The following is a 17,453-nucleotide window of genomic DNA, read 5'->3' as shown; positions in this document are numbered from 1 at the left end:
AAGCTAGAAACAAATCACCCTGTAGAGAGTTCAGCTAAAACAAATCAATCTGCAGAGAGATCAGCTACAAACAAATCACCTTATAGATAGTTCAGCTACAAACAAATTACCTTGTAGAGAGATCGGCTACAAACAAATCACCCTGCAGAGAGATCAGCTACACACAAATCAACTTGTATAGAGATCAGCTACAAACAAATCACCCTGTAGAGAGATCAGCTACAAACTAGACACAATGTAAGGAGTTCAGCTACAAGCAAATTACCCTGTAGAGAGTTCATCTACAAACAAATCAACCTGTAGAGCAATCAGCTAGAAACAAATCACCCTGAAGAGAGGTTAGCTACAAAAAATCACCCTGTAGAGAGAAACAAATCACCCTGAAGCGAGGTCAGCTACAAACAAAACACTTTGCAGAGAGTTCAGCTACAAACAAATCAACTTTTAGAGTGATCAGCAACAAACAAATCAACTTGTAGAGAGATCAGCTACAGACAAATCAACCTGCAGAGAGATCAGCTACAAACAAATCAGCTTGTAGAGAGACCAGTTACACACAAATCACCCTGCAGAGAGTTCAGCTACAAGCAAAACACCCTGTAGAGAGTTCAGCAACAAAGAAACCACCATGTAGAGAGTTCAGCTGCAAACAAATCACCTTATAGAGAGTTAAGCTACAAACAAATTACCCTGTAGAGAGATCGGCTACAAACAAATCAACCTGTAGAGAGATCAGCTAGAAACTAGACACAATGTAAGGAGTTTAGCTACAAGTAAATCAGCCTGTAGAGAGTTCAGCTAAAACAAATCAACCTGCAGAGAGATCAGCTACAAACAAATCACCTTATAGACAGTTCAGCTACAAACAAATTACCCTGTATAGAGATCGGCTACAAATTAATCAACCTACAGAGAGATCAGCTACACTTAAATCAACTTGTAGAGAGATTAGCTACAAACAAATCACCCTGTAGAGAGATCAGCTAGAAACTAGTGACCTTGTAGAGACATCAGTTACCTTGTAGAGAGTTCAGCTACAAAAAAAATATCACCCTGTAGAGAGGTCTGTTACAAACAAATCTCCCTGTAGAGAGATCAGCTAGAAGAAGTTACCTTGTAGAGAGTTCAGCTACAAAGAAACCATCATGTAGAGAGTTCAGCTGCAAACAAATCACCTGTAGAGAGTTCAGCTACAAACAAATCTCCCTGTAGAAAGGTCAGCTAGAAGAAGTCACCTTGTAGAGAGTTCAGCTACAAAGAACCATCATGTAGAGAGTTCAGCTGCAAACAAATCACCCGTATAGAGTTCAGCTACAAATAAATCTCCCTGTAGAGAGATCAGCTAGAAGAAGTTTCCTTGTAGAGAGTTCAGCTACAACAAATCACCCTGTAGAAAGATCAGCTAGAAGAAGTTACCTTGTGGAGAGTTCAGCTACAAAGAAACCATCATGTAGAGAGTTCAGCTGCAAACAAATCACCTGTAGAGAGTTCAGTTACAAACAAATCACCCTCTAGAAAGATCAGCTAAAAGAAGTCACCCTGTAGAGAGTTCAGTTACAAAGATACCACCATGTAGAGAGTTCAGCTACAAACTAGTGACCTTGTAGAGACATCAGTTACCTTGTAGAGAGTTCAGCTACAAAAAAATATCACCCTGTAGAGAGGTCAGCTACAAACAAATCTCCCTGTAGAGAGATCAGCTAGAAGAAGTTACCTTGTAGAGAGTTCAGCTACAAAGAAACCATCATGTAGAGAGTTCAGCTGCAAACAAATCACCTGTAGAGAGTTCAGCTACAAACAAATCTCCCTGTAGAAAGGTCAGCTAGAAGAAGTCACCTTGTAGAGAGTTCAGCTACAAAGAAACCATCATGTAGAGAGTTCAGCTGCAAACAAATCACCTGTAGAGAATTCAGCTACAAACAAATCTCCCTGTAGAAAGGTCAGCTAGAAGAAGTCACCTTGTAGAGAGTTCAGCTACAAAGAACCATCATGTAGAGAGTTCAGCTGCAAACAAATCACCTGTAGAGAATTCAGCTACAAACAAATCTCCCTGTAGAGAGATCAGCTAGAAGAAATTACCTTGTAGAGAGTTCAGTTACAAAGAAACCACCATGTAGAGAGTTCAACTGCAAAGAAATCACCCTGTAGAAAATTCAGCCACAAACAAATTGCCCTGTAGAAAGATCAGTTAGAAGAAGTTACCTTGTAGAGAGTTCAGCTACAAAGAAACCATCCGATTTACTGCCAGTTCTCTCAGGTGTGCCCCAGGGCAGCATACTTGGCCCCGTGCTATTTCTAATTTATATAAATGACATGACATCATATATACACCAAAGCCAACTCCTAAAATTTGCCGATGATACCAAGTGTTTCATGCACATCTGTACTACATCTGACTACATCGCTCTGCAAGAAGATCTCATCGCTTTATTTACTTGGTCCAGAGAGACAGATCTGAACTTTAATCTAAAAAAAATCGTACATTTATCATTTAAATGCAAGTTAGAAACCACCTACACCATTTCGGATATTACTATACCACATAATGACTCACACAAGGACTTAGGGCTCATATTATCTGAGAATCTAAGTTGGGACAAACACTACAAATCAATCTCTGCTCGTGTATACAAGGTATTGGGACTAATACGTCGTACTATTGCTTCTACCCATTCTACTTCTACATTGGTCACATTATATATTTCAATGGTTCGATCTCAGCTGCTCTATTGCACCCAACTATGGCGTCCACACCTGATGAAAGACATTTTAACTCTCGAGCAAATCCAGCGCCGTGCCACTAAGTATCTATTAAATGATTACACCAGTAGTTACAAAACCCGTCTAGTAAAACTAAGGATCCTTCCTCTGATGTACCTGTTCGAGTTACAAGATATATTATTTGCAATCAAATCAATCAAGGTACAATCTAAACAGTTCAATATTCATGATCATATCAACTTCAGCTCAGCTAATACTAGATCCGGCACCAGCAACAAATTGATCATCCCTCATCATTTAAATAACGTATCTAGACATTCTTATTTCCATAGATTACCAATTCTCTGGAATGCCATGCCTATCCTTAACTTGGATCTAACGTTTCCTCTGCTAAAATCAAAACTAAAACTTTTCTCTGGGATCATTTTATAACTAACTTTGAAGATAACAACAATTGCTCATTGCACTATCTCTGTCCTTGCTCAAGATGCCACCAGTCACGTCCACCCACCTCAAACCTGAACTACTTGTAGAATCTGTATGTATGTGTGTATATAAGTAAGTAAGTAAGTAGGTAAATAAGTAATGTAATGTAATGTACTTTCGCGGCTGTTGGTACATGTTACCAACAGACCTTTGGTGTGTTTACACCATAAAGCAATAATAATAATAATAATCCAACAACTGAATGTGTTACTGTATAATACTCTCAATAGCAGCTTGACGTATTATATTGAAATACGTCAAGCGATTAGCCAATAGAATTAGTATTACACTTGTTTGTCAAGGTCCCATGACAAAAATCTATAATACTAATTTGATTGGCTAAAATAGTGTGGTGTGTTTATATTAGAAGTAAATGTCCGACTTGACAACTATTGTTACCATAGTGATAGATGCCCCCAAGGTGTGACACAATATGGTTGCTTAGCAACGGTTGCTAGGTAACCGTTGCTAAGGTAAAATCATTTTGAGACCATAGCAACGGTTGCCAGGCAACAGTTGCTAAGTGTGATTGGTCTTTTGCAGTTGTTATTTTTGAATTTCTGTTGCCTAGTAACAGTTGCTATGGTTGTCGGATTAATTTGCAATAGGATGGATGGCTGTAGTATTCGGGATTAATAGTTCTCGCATTGTAAACAGGAAGGAAATAGTGCTCGGCTTCGCCTCGCACTATTTTACTCCTTCCTGTTTACAATGCTCGCACTATTAATCCCAAATACCACAGCCATCCATCCTATTACATATACTAATAATATGGGCACTCTCAAAGGCCTGCGGCCTAGCTTGACAGTCTTGTACTGCCAAGCAATTTTTGTCCATTAATAATAATAATAATAATAATAACACTGCAACACGATAATTATTTTTAGAGGCGCTTAGTGCGTACGAAGGTGCTGGTGACAATTTCACAATTAGTTTGATTTTGGTTTCAGGTGAATTTGTAATAAATGCTAGTACAATGTGCATATTTTCATGAGTTTCTTGGCGTGACATAAAGCCGTTTAGTAGCTATTTTAATCAGAAGTGTGGCTGGCTCCTCCACAAGGTGAGGGATGGGGAGGGGGGGGGGGGGGGGGGGGGCATTTGCCTCAAATGCCCTATCCTGGATCCGCCATTGTGCTTTCCAATCGAGCTTCCGTTATAAATAAGGTAGTGGTTAACTTACTGAACCGAAAGTTTTTTTTTTTTTCGCGTCTAGTAGTTTCCCCGACCATTCGACTTCAGGGGACGCGTCTAGTAGTTTCCCCGAGCATTCGACTTTAGGGGACGCGAAAAGCAGCATTAGCGATAGGGTTAGGCTCGGGTTCAGCTTTGGCCGTTTCTTATTCACCTTTAGGCCCCTATTTGGTGATTATTAGTTTCTCATCCACCGCCCGCATCCTTCTTAAGCTACCGCATGGTAAGCCATTATTTACTCTGCGCATGCTCAGAAGAACACGTGATACCAAACTGTTGTAATTTTTGTTGATGAACGCTACAATGCGCTATATATCACCAGGAGAACTGTTGTTTTCCTTAGCAAATTGCTGCAGTGCCAGTTGCAATCGTGCTCTATCAACTTCATCAAAGCAGGCTTTCAGTTGACTGTCGAAAAACAGTTGGCGATCACGAAAAGTAGAATCAGCTGGTGAAGGAAATGTTTGTAGTAAGAAAAAAAAAGACAATTTGGACAAGGTCTGTACATCAGTGTGTTAATAATGGTATAATGGTAATACCCTCCCGCCCGCATCATAATAATTAGAAAGGCTGGATTAGAAACTAATACTGAATCACCGAATAGGGGCCTTAGGTTACGTTATTCTTACTGTACTATAGTGTACACAGTGGTAAGCCCACTGCCTACCAGTGATAAGCCCACTGCCTACCAGTGATAAGCCCACTGCCTACCAGTGATAAGCCCACTGCCTACAGTTCCAATAGTCCAGGGTTCGAGCCAAGGTTGAGTTTTGTGGGTTTTTTTTTGTTTAGTGACCCTTTTTTGTCGAAGTTTTACTGTTGGTTCAATAGCAAGTCCGGCTTATTGAACCGACTTTCGGTTCAGTAAAATCAGTTCAGTAACTGCCTGTAAATAATCATCATAATATTATCACATTTTATTCAAAATCAGACGATGAGACGTGTTATATAGGAGACAGCGCGTTGTTTTAAACGGGGAAAAATCATGTTGGCAAGATGTGAAGAGTGGTGTTCCACAAGGATCAATTCTAGGACCTCTTCTCTTCCTTATTTATGTTAATGATATGCCGAAATCCATCTCAAGTCATGTGTTTTTATTTGCAGATGATACCAAGCTTATACAAACCATTTCTACTTTGGCAGACCATGTACAACTCCAAACTGATTTAGATAATCTAGCCAAATGGTGTGATGTGTGGCAACTGAAGTTCAATGTTACTAAATGTAAAGTGATTCACTTTGGTCGAGCCACACACAGCTTTGGAGGCTACTATCTTAATGGTGTCTCATTGGACTCAGTTAATTGTCATAAGGACTTGGGTATTATATTTGATGCGAATTTAAAGTTCCACCAACACGCTTCTGAAAGCGAACAGGGTATTGGCTTGTATGAAAAGAAGCTTTATCGATTTGAATGAATTTGTACTATCACGGTTGTACAAATCAATGGTTCGACCAATATTAGAATACAGAAATGTAATTTGGGGACCCCATTATGTATTAGATCAACGTAAACTTGAGGGTGTGCAACGGCGTGCTACAAAACTAGTACCATCTTTAAGAGACAAGTCTTACATAGATCGACTGACATCAATGAATTTACCATCTCTTTTGTACAGGCACAGACGTGGTGACTTAATATTTCTTTTCAAGATGTTGAATGATTACTTCAATCTGGATCACTCCAACTTTTTTACTTTCTCCCACAATACACAAACTAGAGGTCACGCATATAAATTACTTAAGCCCCCTGCCCACCTTTCATGTCGGGTCAACTATTTTGGTACTAGAGTAATTAATGATTGGAACAATCTTACGAGTGATATTGTAGGAAATTCTTTATTAAATAATTTTAAATCAGCTATAGACAATTACTTTTATGACTATAGATTTATGTTAATGTAATAATTATATTCATAGTTAATTTTTGTTCATTGCATCTAATTTATGTATGTATATGTATGTAATTGAATGGGTGTACAGGCTTCTAAGCCTCAACCCAAATCACATCATAATCATAATCATAATCATATAATACCAAATTCAATGATTGAAGCTCAGCTAAACTGCTTTGCCATGCCTTGGTGTTAATTGGCACATAACTGCATGTGTCCAATAAAGCTCAACCCACAATGAAAAATATTCATTTTGTCAAGGGTGTAAACTTGTAGTAGTACATTTTTCTACTCGTTATCAGGATTCATTTCACCATCCAAAACAGGTTATCCCTTGACTTTATGACTATAATAGCAGAAGTTATACTTATTGTGGCAGAAACTTTCCCATTATCAGGGGCGGATCTAGGATTTATAAAAGGGGGGGGGGCTAACTCAAGGTACTAATCTCTTGGATAGAGGTGTGCAAAGCACACTTCCCAGCATATGAAGCATGCTGGAACTAGGGGGGGTCTGGGGGCATGCCCCCCCAGGAAATTTTTGAAAAATAGATGCTAAAATACTGCAATTTGGAGACATTTCTACATAAAATTCATAATATTTTCTGCCTGTAGATATTTTATATATACTGCCTTTAGATTATAGGTATGGCTCTCTGAAGCATTTTGTTAATGGAATAATTTGGGTAGGTACAGACAACTAAGTACATGATGCACCCTCTCACAATTGCACAACACTGAATAGGTGTATGTTAGAACAATAATGTTGAAAGTGGAAACTTTTGGAATTTGAACAATGCAAGATTGAATCTGAGAGAATTTTCATTGGAAATTGTGTACCTGAATTAAGTATTGCCATACATATTAACTAAACGAGTAGATGAATGAAGCCCTTTAAACAGACCAATTCACTTCATTGTATGTATAGGCGCAGGCGGATTTGGAAAAATTCCATAACAGGACCAACTATATGCTTCCAGTGAATGTTCTATTAGAGTAGTTAGCTGACTGCTCTATTAGAATATCTCGATCTTGTACACCTCCAATGCTGATCCGGGTCCTTGTTGCATAAACTTTAGCATCAATCCACTGATAATACCTTCGAAAGATGTTTATAAGGTGGTTTTATGAGTATTTGTATTATTAGTGATCATATAATTATGCTAAGACAAAATTTCATTATTATACTCAGTATATTGATCAAGTAAAGCCTAAAAGTGAAGGGGATTATGCCTCTAATTAGCTCTGTTCCATTATGCCAGCATTATACTTCATGCTTTTCATCCCCTATTATGCCAAAAATTATGCTGGCATAATCAACACATATTCAATACAAAACAGCTATTAAACCGTGATGATAACGCAAGGCTTGACATTGCAGCTAATGGTTTTTGGGGAGGACGATTTGAGAGGTCATACTTTGATGTCAGAATTTTTAACCCTAGTGCAACCCTCAAATCAGCCCCTACATTCTGCATACCGACATCATAATAAAGAAAAGAGACGTGAATACCAACAACGGGTTCATGAAGTAGAGAGGTGGAATGGGTATAATGATGCCACTCAGTTTTATAAGAGATTGGCCAACCTTTTGAGTGCTAATACAGTCTTTCTTACAGAGTAGTGATGGGATGGTTGAGATGTAAATAAAGCTTCTCCTTCTTGAGATCTGCAATTATGTGCATTCATGGTGCCAGGTCCAGTTTGCACTGTCCTGTTGCTGAGGCACTGATTGCTGTGCAGGTCACTGAGGCTCGTATTTAAGTTCACTTGTATTTTATGCTACGGGTGGGCGATACAAGTAATAAAATATCGATACCAATACCAGAATGTCCGATACTTTGGTGTCGAGTACTTTTTATAAGAATCAGAAATTTGATACTTGGTGATCACGTGATGTTTTCCTTACATTGTGCATGCAAAACTTGCAATGGCTATGTTCTATGAATGCAAAAACTAAAAAATGAAGTTCCAGTCATTACTTTATGCTTTACTCAACCCACCAGTCTTCGCTGAGAAATTTTCAGCACTGTGAGGTTCACTAATTGGCTACTAAGCACAAAAATTACAAGCACTCAGTATCGGTAGCGATACTCATCAATACCATAACAAAAGTACTTGGAATCGTATCGAAGCAAAATTTTCTGGTATCGTCCACCCCTATAATATGTACCACTGGCAGATCCAGGATGGGGAATTTGGGGCAAATACCCCCCCTCCCCCCTCACCTTGTGGAGGAGCTGATTAAAATACTAAACTTTTAATCAGGCCAAGATCAGTATGAAAATATGCACATTTTACTAGCATTTTGCCTGAAACTAAAGCAAACCAAAGTTGTGAAATAGTCACCCAGCACCTTTGTGCGTACTAAACGCTTCTAAAATAATTATTGTGTTGCTGTTGTTTAAGACATTTAGAGTCTTTAAGACTTCACAACCATCTGCAAAGGCCAAAATGGCAAAAATCAACAGTGAGACACTACTAAGTAAGAGGTGATTATTTACTGCTTCAAAAATGCAGCAACTAACAAGAGAATCTGGCTCTCCCTAACCAACCAACTTAGCCTGTCCCCTTGCCAGCTCCTGGATCCGCCCCTGTGTACTGTTTTCATTAAAAAAATAAAATTTAAAAAAAAACATTGATTCGAAAGATGTGTATAATCAGTCACGTGATATAGGGCGTGGCCCAGTCTAAAAGGATGCGTGTTGTATTCAATCAAACGCTGTGGATTTCCTTACGCAAGTTTGACGTGAGTATATGTGTATATACGTTGTATGTTTTATTGCGTACGTCTTTGCTGATGGTTTACTGAGGTTTTCACCAGCGTTCGAATCTGCGTGACGCCGTGCGTGAGAGCGTACCGTTAGCGTGATGGCAAAAGGCTGACTGTGCAATCACATTAACGGCTACGCACTCACGCACAATATTCGGATTTAAAGTGGAATGTCTTAAGGGGAAGGATGCTTCCCCTAGACCATGCATAAAAATGATGAACACAAATGTACCCTTAGGCAGTAGGTGTTGTTTGTGCATCTAACTAGCTAAAGCCTACACACTGCTGTCTATGCAGCTTATAGAAACTATAAACCTATTGTAAAACTAACTGATCTTCACTTTCAGACAGCAATACTGACAGCCAACTTCAATTTCCTAGCACACGCAAGCCTTCCACACTCGAGTCCCTTAGTTGGCAATACTTCTTTCCAGGTATACATTATTCTTGGCTGTCCCCCTGTTGATGGTCAATAACTTCAGACTTGGCTTGTACTCCAATATGTTCGAGACATCACGTGCCCGTAACATGTAACAAATAAACAAAACATTCATCATGTAAATATACATCAACAATTCACAGTTTGTACTAACCTGACACATGTATAACACGACCACTCAAATTTAGCAGCTCCTCCCTTGTAACATGCATATGTCTCAACCAACCACTGAACAGTCCTTTGCCATTTCACTCATGCCATTTCAACCATGCATCACGTGTGCAATTGATCACGAGATGCAATAGATATGATTTGCAATGGTTCAGCATTAATGTGATGTGATCCTCAAGAGTAGTACAGAGAAGCGCCAGTGGGCAAGTAGCTACCGGAGAACTCCAGGGCTGTAAGATTTGGTGTGATTTTAATTTTAAAATTTCTGCCTCTGAAAGGGGGGGGTTCATCTGAACCATTCAAACCCCCCCTGCCTACGCTCTTGTGGTGAAAATCTCAGTAATATTGTCGACAGTATTTTGTGTGATACGTACGCTCAAGCGAGGGGTGGCTATATAGTTTTATGTCGCGACTTAAAGTCTTTCCTATTTCTATTACTGAATCAAATGATTATCATCGTCATTCAGGCCTACACCAAGAAAGTGCCAGGGTTTGAAGGTGTCTTCCCTGTCTGCTAGCATGAAGCAAATAAGAAGAGGGAGTATGGTCAGAGAGGTGGAGCATGGCATTTTCACCCCCTCCCTAGATTTTTGTTCCTCTAGTAGAATGGCTCGTGAAGCCACTATATTTTATGAGACTTGCAGAGCAGCTCAGTATTAAACAAGAGGAACATTATTCAATGGTTATGGGTTGGTTAAGATGCCGCTTGTCATTTGTGCTGTATTTGAAGCAGCCATTCATCTAGAGGTCATCCAGTAAAAAAAGATGATGCCTCCCAAGGGAGGCCTACACTGCTGGACACTTGATTATTGTTTTTGTTTTCGTTTTTTTTTTTTTTTTTTTGAAGCAAAAAGTTTGAATGGAGTTTCCACTTTTTCCTTGACGTCAGTAATTTTTACAGATCAGCCTAGCAAGGGGGTGTCACCTAGGGATGTATTGTAGGGTCGATCTGTGACTATCGTAGGCCTCAGGGAATTATGCTCCAATTTTTTATCATTATACTATTCCGAATTTCTCAAAAAAGTTATTATGCTTTTATTATTCCCAAAATGTACTCATTATTCTCAAAATTATTCTAAAATGTTATAAAATATTTGATTTTTGATGTTTAGCAAAATTTGGGAACCGTGATCATGCTGTTCTATTAGACAAGAAAGCTAGCTTTTAGCTGGCAAGTCACTTAGTTACCGTTGCAACAGACTAAACATCATTTTGCTGACTGCTCTATTAGAGTAGGTGACTGCTCTATTACGGTATATCGATCTTCACTTATGTAAAATTGCATATTATTATGCCAACTATATGCTCTTAAATTGCTTCAAAATGCTGGAATAATTCCCAATTCTTTTACCCCATCATTATGCTCAAAATTATGTAAGCATAATTCCCTGAGGCCTAGACTATCGTATAGCCAAGAGGGGAAATTGTTCTCTTTTTCGTGGTTTTTAGAGAGTGAAAATTTTATCCTTGATGAAATTTTCGTCATATTTTACATAACTAGCAATATTATTATCAAGACATGTGCAAATTATGTGATGCTGTCCCATCATGCAGGCACTGTAATAATGTGGCCAACAATGAGTATTTAAAGCTGTACTATTATTTTGTTGTAGTTATGCTGCAAGCAAGGTTTGACTTAACACACAGGTGTACACTTACTGGCTAATTGTTTTCATAATTTAGGCAAGTAATTAGCATCACAAAGAATCAAGACACACAGTAGTGTGTCGTGTAGCCCAAGAAGCTGGCGCTCCACACCGTGAGTATATTAACAGGAAGAAAGAAAACGCAATTTTCACACCTATGTAGCTCTGTGATCCCTAATCCGATTGGAACCAAATTTGCTAGAGAAATGCTGGGCAGTTAGGGGAGTCCACATACCAAATTTGAAGAAAATCGCTCGAGCCATTTCCAAGATACAAGTAAACACAATTTCGCTTTAAAATTCTTCGTGTTTTTTTCTTCTTCATTTTGTACACTTCGCAAAATCCGCCATAAAACAAGAATGCATGCTCGGATCGGGCTGAAATTTGGCACACTTAAAGGGCTCATTAAGGCGGATCTCAGTACCAAATTTGGTAGGAATCCGATGAACATTCACGGAGTTATGATCGATTATTTGCGTACATTAAGGTCGAAGGTCTGTCACGCCCACAGGGTAAACCCCTTGAAGGAATGAGCTGAAAATTGCCTATGCATATGGAGTAACCATCATAGGAGTGCCTTTTTGTGGTTTGAAAAGAATCAAGATAAAGACCATGGAGATACGACACAAAACCCAACCTGTGTCACAATTATGCAATCGATTTTTATGAATAAAAAACTATTAGTTTTTACGCCTACCAGGCAAACCGCTAAGAGCAATGAGCTGAAAATCAGTGTGTAGCTGGAATAATCATCATAGAAAGTCCTTGCAGTAGTACAGAAGAATCGGATTACAAACCACTGAGTTATGATTCAAAAGTCAACTACGTGTAGCAAATGTGAAATCGAGATACTGTAATAGAACAGTTACCCTAATAGAGCATTCGGCTACGTTTATAGTTTACTCCATTAAATAATTATTTTACATTGCAAGTTATTCTGTAGGGAGTTCAGCTACGGTTAATCTTATAGAGAATTCAGCTAGAAACAAGTCACCCTGTAGAAAGATCAGCTAGAAGTCACCATGTAGAGGGTTCAGCTACAAAGAACCACCGTATAGACAGTTCAGCTGCAAACAAATCACCCTGTAGAGAGTTCAGCTACAAACAATTCATCCTGTAGAGAGATCAGCTAGAAAAAAGAATTTATCTTGTAGAGAGTTCAGCTACAAAGAAACCATCATGTAGAGAGTTCAGCTGCAAACAAAATCACCCTGTATAGAGTTCAGCTATGAAAAGATCACCCTGTAGAGAGTTCAGCTAGAAGAAGTTACCTTGTAGAGAGTTCAGCTACACAAAAAACCATCATGTAGAGAGTTCAGCTGCAAACAAATCCTGTAGAAGAGTTCAGCTATGAACAGATCACCCTGTAGAGAGTTCAGCTGAAAAGAAGTCATCCTGTACAGAAATCAGCTAGAAGAAGTTACCTTGTAGAGAGTTCAGCTACAAAATAACCACCATGTACAGAGTTCAGCTGCAAACAAATCACCTTGCAGAGAGTTCGGCTACAAAGAAACCACCGTGTAGAGTTTTCAGCTGCAAGCAAATCACCCAGTAGAGAGTTCAACTAGAAACAAATCACCGATCAACTAGAAACAAGTCACCCTGTAGAGAGATCAGCTACCTTGTAGAGAATTCAGCTACAAAGAAACCATGTATCATGTAGAGAGTTCAGCTGCAAATAAATCACCCTTTAGAGAGTTCAGCTACAAACAGATCACCCTGTAGAGAGTTCACCTAAAAAAACAAGTCATCCTGTAGAGAGATCAGCTAGAAGGATCACCTTGTAGAGAGTTCAGCTACAAACAAATCACCCTGCAAATAGTTCAGCTACTAACAAGTCATCCTGTAGAGAGATCAGCTAGAAGAGCTTACCTTGTAGAGAGTTCAGCTACAGCGTTGAAACCGAGTCGGGTCAACCAGGTCACATTTTCTCTGGGTCATCCAGGTCCAACCCGGTTTACAAATTATCCGGTTCTGACCCAGATTGGATCACGTGAGAAACGAAATTGTTTGTCTGACGACGTGGAAACTTATAAACGCTAGTCGCGTAGCTCTTTCGTGAGCCACGCCCACTCATCTTCTCTTTTTTGTTTACACAACATATGTTCAGTCATGCCCATTTATTAGTAAGTGCAGTCTCTAGCACGAAACTGTGTCCGTTGCTGTCTGCAAGCTTACGTGGAGCCACGCCCACTAATCGATTATTGTACGAGTTGTATACAGTGTAGTCTTGCAGCAGGATAAGTACTTTTGTGAGCCACACCCACTTCAATATATCGGGAAATTGTAATACTACGTATGCACGAAGCCACACCTAATTGTTGTCTGTAAACTCACAGTAGCTACGTGGAGCCAAAACCCACTGACTGATTTTAAATTATAAACTTACCGGCTTAGTTATCACATAACTACTCGTTACTCAACACGAATCGAACGCTCAAAACGTAGTCTCGCTCGCACGAGACTACCCGAAACATAGCTCTTATCGCACACCTTGGCTTTAATTAATCCAGGTAAATCCAGGTCTGACCCAGATTGCTATCCGGATCAGTGGGTTATCCGGGTCAGTAGTAGGTTTCAACGCTGTTCAGCTACAAATAAGAGAGTTCAGCTGCAAACAAATCACCCTGTAGAGAGGTCAGCTACAAACAGATCACCCTGTAGAGAGTTTAGATACAAACAATTCACCCTGTAGAGAGATCAGCTAGAAGAAGATACCATGTAGAGAGTCCAGCTACAAAGAAACCATCATGTGGAGAATTCAGCTGCAAACAAAATCATCCTGTAGAGAATTCAGCTACAAATAAATCAACCTGTAGAGAGATCAGTTAGAAACAACTCACCCTGTAGTCAGATCAGCTAGAAGAAGTTACCTTGTAGAGAGTTCAGTTGCAAACAAATCACCCTGTAGAGAGTTCAACTACAAACAGATAACCCTGCAGAGAGTTCAGCTAGAGTCAAGTCACCCTGTAGAGAGAATCCTGTAAAGAGTTCATCTACATACAAGCAAATCACCCTGTAGAGAGTTCAGCTACATTTCAAGTCACCCAGTAGAGAGATCAGCTGCAAAAAAAAGTTATCCTGTAGGGATTAATTGACATGTAATAAATATATGTATTATATATATAATTTGTACATTTACTGATAAAATCAGAATTAGTCAAAATATTTATAAAATCCTCTTCATCTTTTTCTTCTTCCTGTGGTAAAGAAAAAAAGATAGGTTAAAAAGCCCCAAAGCCAGCCTATAAATACAAAAAGAAGTGAAATCTAATCCAAAACAGCCAAGCTATAAAAAAAAGGAGTGCGGCCCTCAAAAAGGCTATGGTGAAAAAAGATGTGAAATCCAAGGTGGCAGCCAAGAAATGGTTGTGATGGTAGGTTAATGGTAAAAATTTTAATAACGACAGTTCAGGCGAATTTTGTGCCAAGATCAAGCGGCACCAAATTCACCTGAATTGTTGTTATTAAAATTTTAACCATTAACCTACCATCACAGCCATTTCTTGGCTGCCACCTTGGATTTCACATCTTTTTTCACCATAGCCTTTTTGAGGACCGCATTCCTTTTTTTACAGCTTGGCTGTTTTGGATTAGATTGGAGTTACAAAGAGGAAGCACATATATACTCCAATAAAACACACAGACAAATTAAACTTGCATGCTGCAGCACCAAATTGGCCTGGCCATGTCTGCTCTATACCTATCAATTGTGCTACTATATACTTTTCCAACAGTCCATATGCTACCAGGATGCTATGAACTTACCATAAGAAAACAGTTAAGTTAGAAAAAGTATGTACCAAAAAGTATATAAAACAAAAAAAAAATTTGTCGCCAGCGGGATTCAACCCCTCACCCTACACAGCAGTGACCGTAACAACTTCAGGGAGGTGCTTTACCAGCTGAGCTGTTTATCGTGTGGTTAGCAATGGAATGCAGCTGAAGTTTTCTCTACATCATAGCCTTCAACGTGCTATGGTGGACGAAGGAATGTATGTGGAAGCTTGCAATAAACCTTGTGATGTAGCCAGATGCTGAGAATTTCATTTTGCATGTAAATTGTGTCACTACGTGTACAGATTTCCAGGTAAGTAATTGTCAATAGCTGACATAAGAAAAGTAGTCTTGTACCCAATGGAATGTAGTTCAAGTTTTCCTGTACACCAATACCTTCAATGCTCTGTAGAGAATGAACGAAAGCACACAGTGATTTGTAACAACAAAGTTGGAGTTGCCAGATAATGAGCGCTTACTTTCATTAAAGTCCCATGTCGATATGTGTTTTGGTTTTCGAGTTAGCAGTGTCACGAAGCAGACAGATGGACAGGTAGACAGACAGCTTTTCAGCTTATAATGTATAGATAGATTATGGGATTGTTTGCAAATCCATGAAATTTTTATTCTACATTGCTCAACCTCGAAACTATTGTCCCTTAAAATATTTAGGCTATGCAGTAGTCTCTTGCCCACACCCTATTTTCTCAGAGGTGGTGCTTATCAATTAAAGCCCTCCCGCCCAAAAAATAAAAGTGAAACAAGGGAATAGCAAAAAAAATAGCAAATGCCTATACCTGCAGATATACTAATGGACATTTAATCCCTAATTTAGTCATGGGATGGGTATAGACTGGAGTAGGCATTAAATGTCCATTAGTATATCTGCAGGTATTATCTTTCTAATTTTTCCTTCTACCTGTTTGTTTATTTTTTTAATAAAATAGTTAAGAATCCACGCTACCTCGTCAAAAGAAAGAATGGTGCTAGGCATGTCATAAAATTAATTATACATCTGAAACAATCAATTACTGAAAAGTGCAATAGCCATTACACTTCGTCTTCAGCTATGTTCTGCCTATTACACAGTGGGCATTACTATTCAATGGACTGAACTACTGGACTGGACTACTGGACTGGACTACTGGACTGGACTACTGGACTGGACTACTGGACTGGACTACTGGACTGGACTACTGGACTGGACTACTAGACTGACGTATTTTTTTGTTTTTGCACATTCTACAGTTGGATTTACGAAGTACTGCTAGTAAGCACCCTAGGGCACCGGCACCTGGAGCCCATTTTCAAACGCTGAAGACGAACAGTGGAATATGCAAAAACTGTCTCTTAATAATTTTACTACAGTTCATTATGCCACTATACAGCACTTATTCCATACCCTGGGGTGTAGTAATGCTGCAGGTAGTGCAGGGAATGTGACAGCAATAGTTAACCAGCAATCAACTTTCCAGTAGACAATATCCTTCGAGATATCCTAAGAGCAAACTTGAGGAGCAAGCTAGTTTCACATGGCCAGACCTCTAGTGCAGTGCAGGAGCAGAAATTTTTCAGCACGGGTGCTTGTAATCTTTAATTGATATGCCCCTACACTGAAACAGGAGACAAGAGCTCCTCAAACTTTTTCTAAGAATATCTCAAAGGATATTGTCTACTGGCAAGTTGATCACTGGTTAACTATTGCTGTCACATTCCCTGCACTGCCTGCAGCATTATTACATACCAGGGTAAGGTGCTGTATAGTGGCATAATGAACGGTAGTGAAATACAGTTTTTGCATATTCCACTGCTCATCTTCAGCATTTAGAAATGGGCTGCAGGTGCCGTAATGGTGCTTACTAGCGAGACTCCATAAATCCAACCATAGGATGTGCAAAAACCAAAAATATGTCAGTCCAGTAGTCCAGTCCAGTGTTCCAGTCCAGTAGTCCAGTCCACTGAATAGTAACCCCCTTACACAGCAATACAAATGAAGAACAGTAAGGTAATGTAGTTTGTTTCCCTAGATTTCAAGGTGAAAATTATATAATTGATTGTATTTTTACACGTACCTTCTAGCACTGACCATATCTATTAACCATTACAGTAGTACTGTTTAAGTAGAGATCGCCACTAAAGTGACATGTGCCGCCTAAAAAACTTGGCTCTAACAATCAGCTGCCTGTATGTGTTTTTTGTTTGTTTGTTTGTTTTGATGTTGGATTTGATGTTAGATGGACTAACATAAAGGTGATTTTTGTTGCATAATATGCTGGATATATACATTAAAAAAATCACTGAAATTCAAATTTTCGTCTGTCAGCCCTGCCTGCCTGACCACACTTGCAAGAT

General features: G+C 39.2%; 2 protein-coding genes across 2 annotated transcripts in view; both read left to right on the top strand.

Moving 5' to 3' along the window:
* Nucleotides 1-17,453, top strand: part of LOC136250969 (sushi, von Willebrand factor type A, EGF and pentraxin domain-containing protein 1-like) — a 105,994-nt gene that overhangs the window by 33,421 nt on the left and 55,120 nt on the right. The gene's annotated exons all lie outside the window — the stretch shown is intronic.
* The window catches only part of LOC136250971 (uncharacterized), a 184,812-nt gene continuing 176,335 nt past the window's right edge, over nucleotides 8,977-17,453 (top strand). Inside the window, exon 1 of the mRNA XM_066043328.1 lies at nucleotides 8,977-9,044. The gene's annotated coding sequence lies outside the window, so the exon portion shown is untranslated. The remainder of the gene's footprint in view (nucleotides 9,045-17,453) is intronic.

Source organism: Dysidea avara, chromosome 3, assembly GCF_963678975.1.
Source record: "Dysidea avara chromosome 3, odDysAvar1.4, whole genome shotgun sequence".
Classification (NCBI taxonomy): domain Eukaryota; kingdom Metazoa; phylum Porifera; class Demospongiae; order Dictyoceratida; family Dysideidae; genus Dysidea; species Dysidea avara.
Note: the sequence above shows the minus strand (reverse complement) of the source record. Positions and strands in the feature narration are given on the sequence as shown.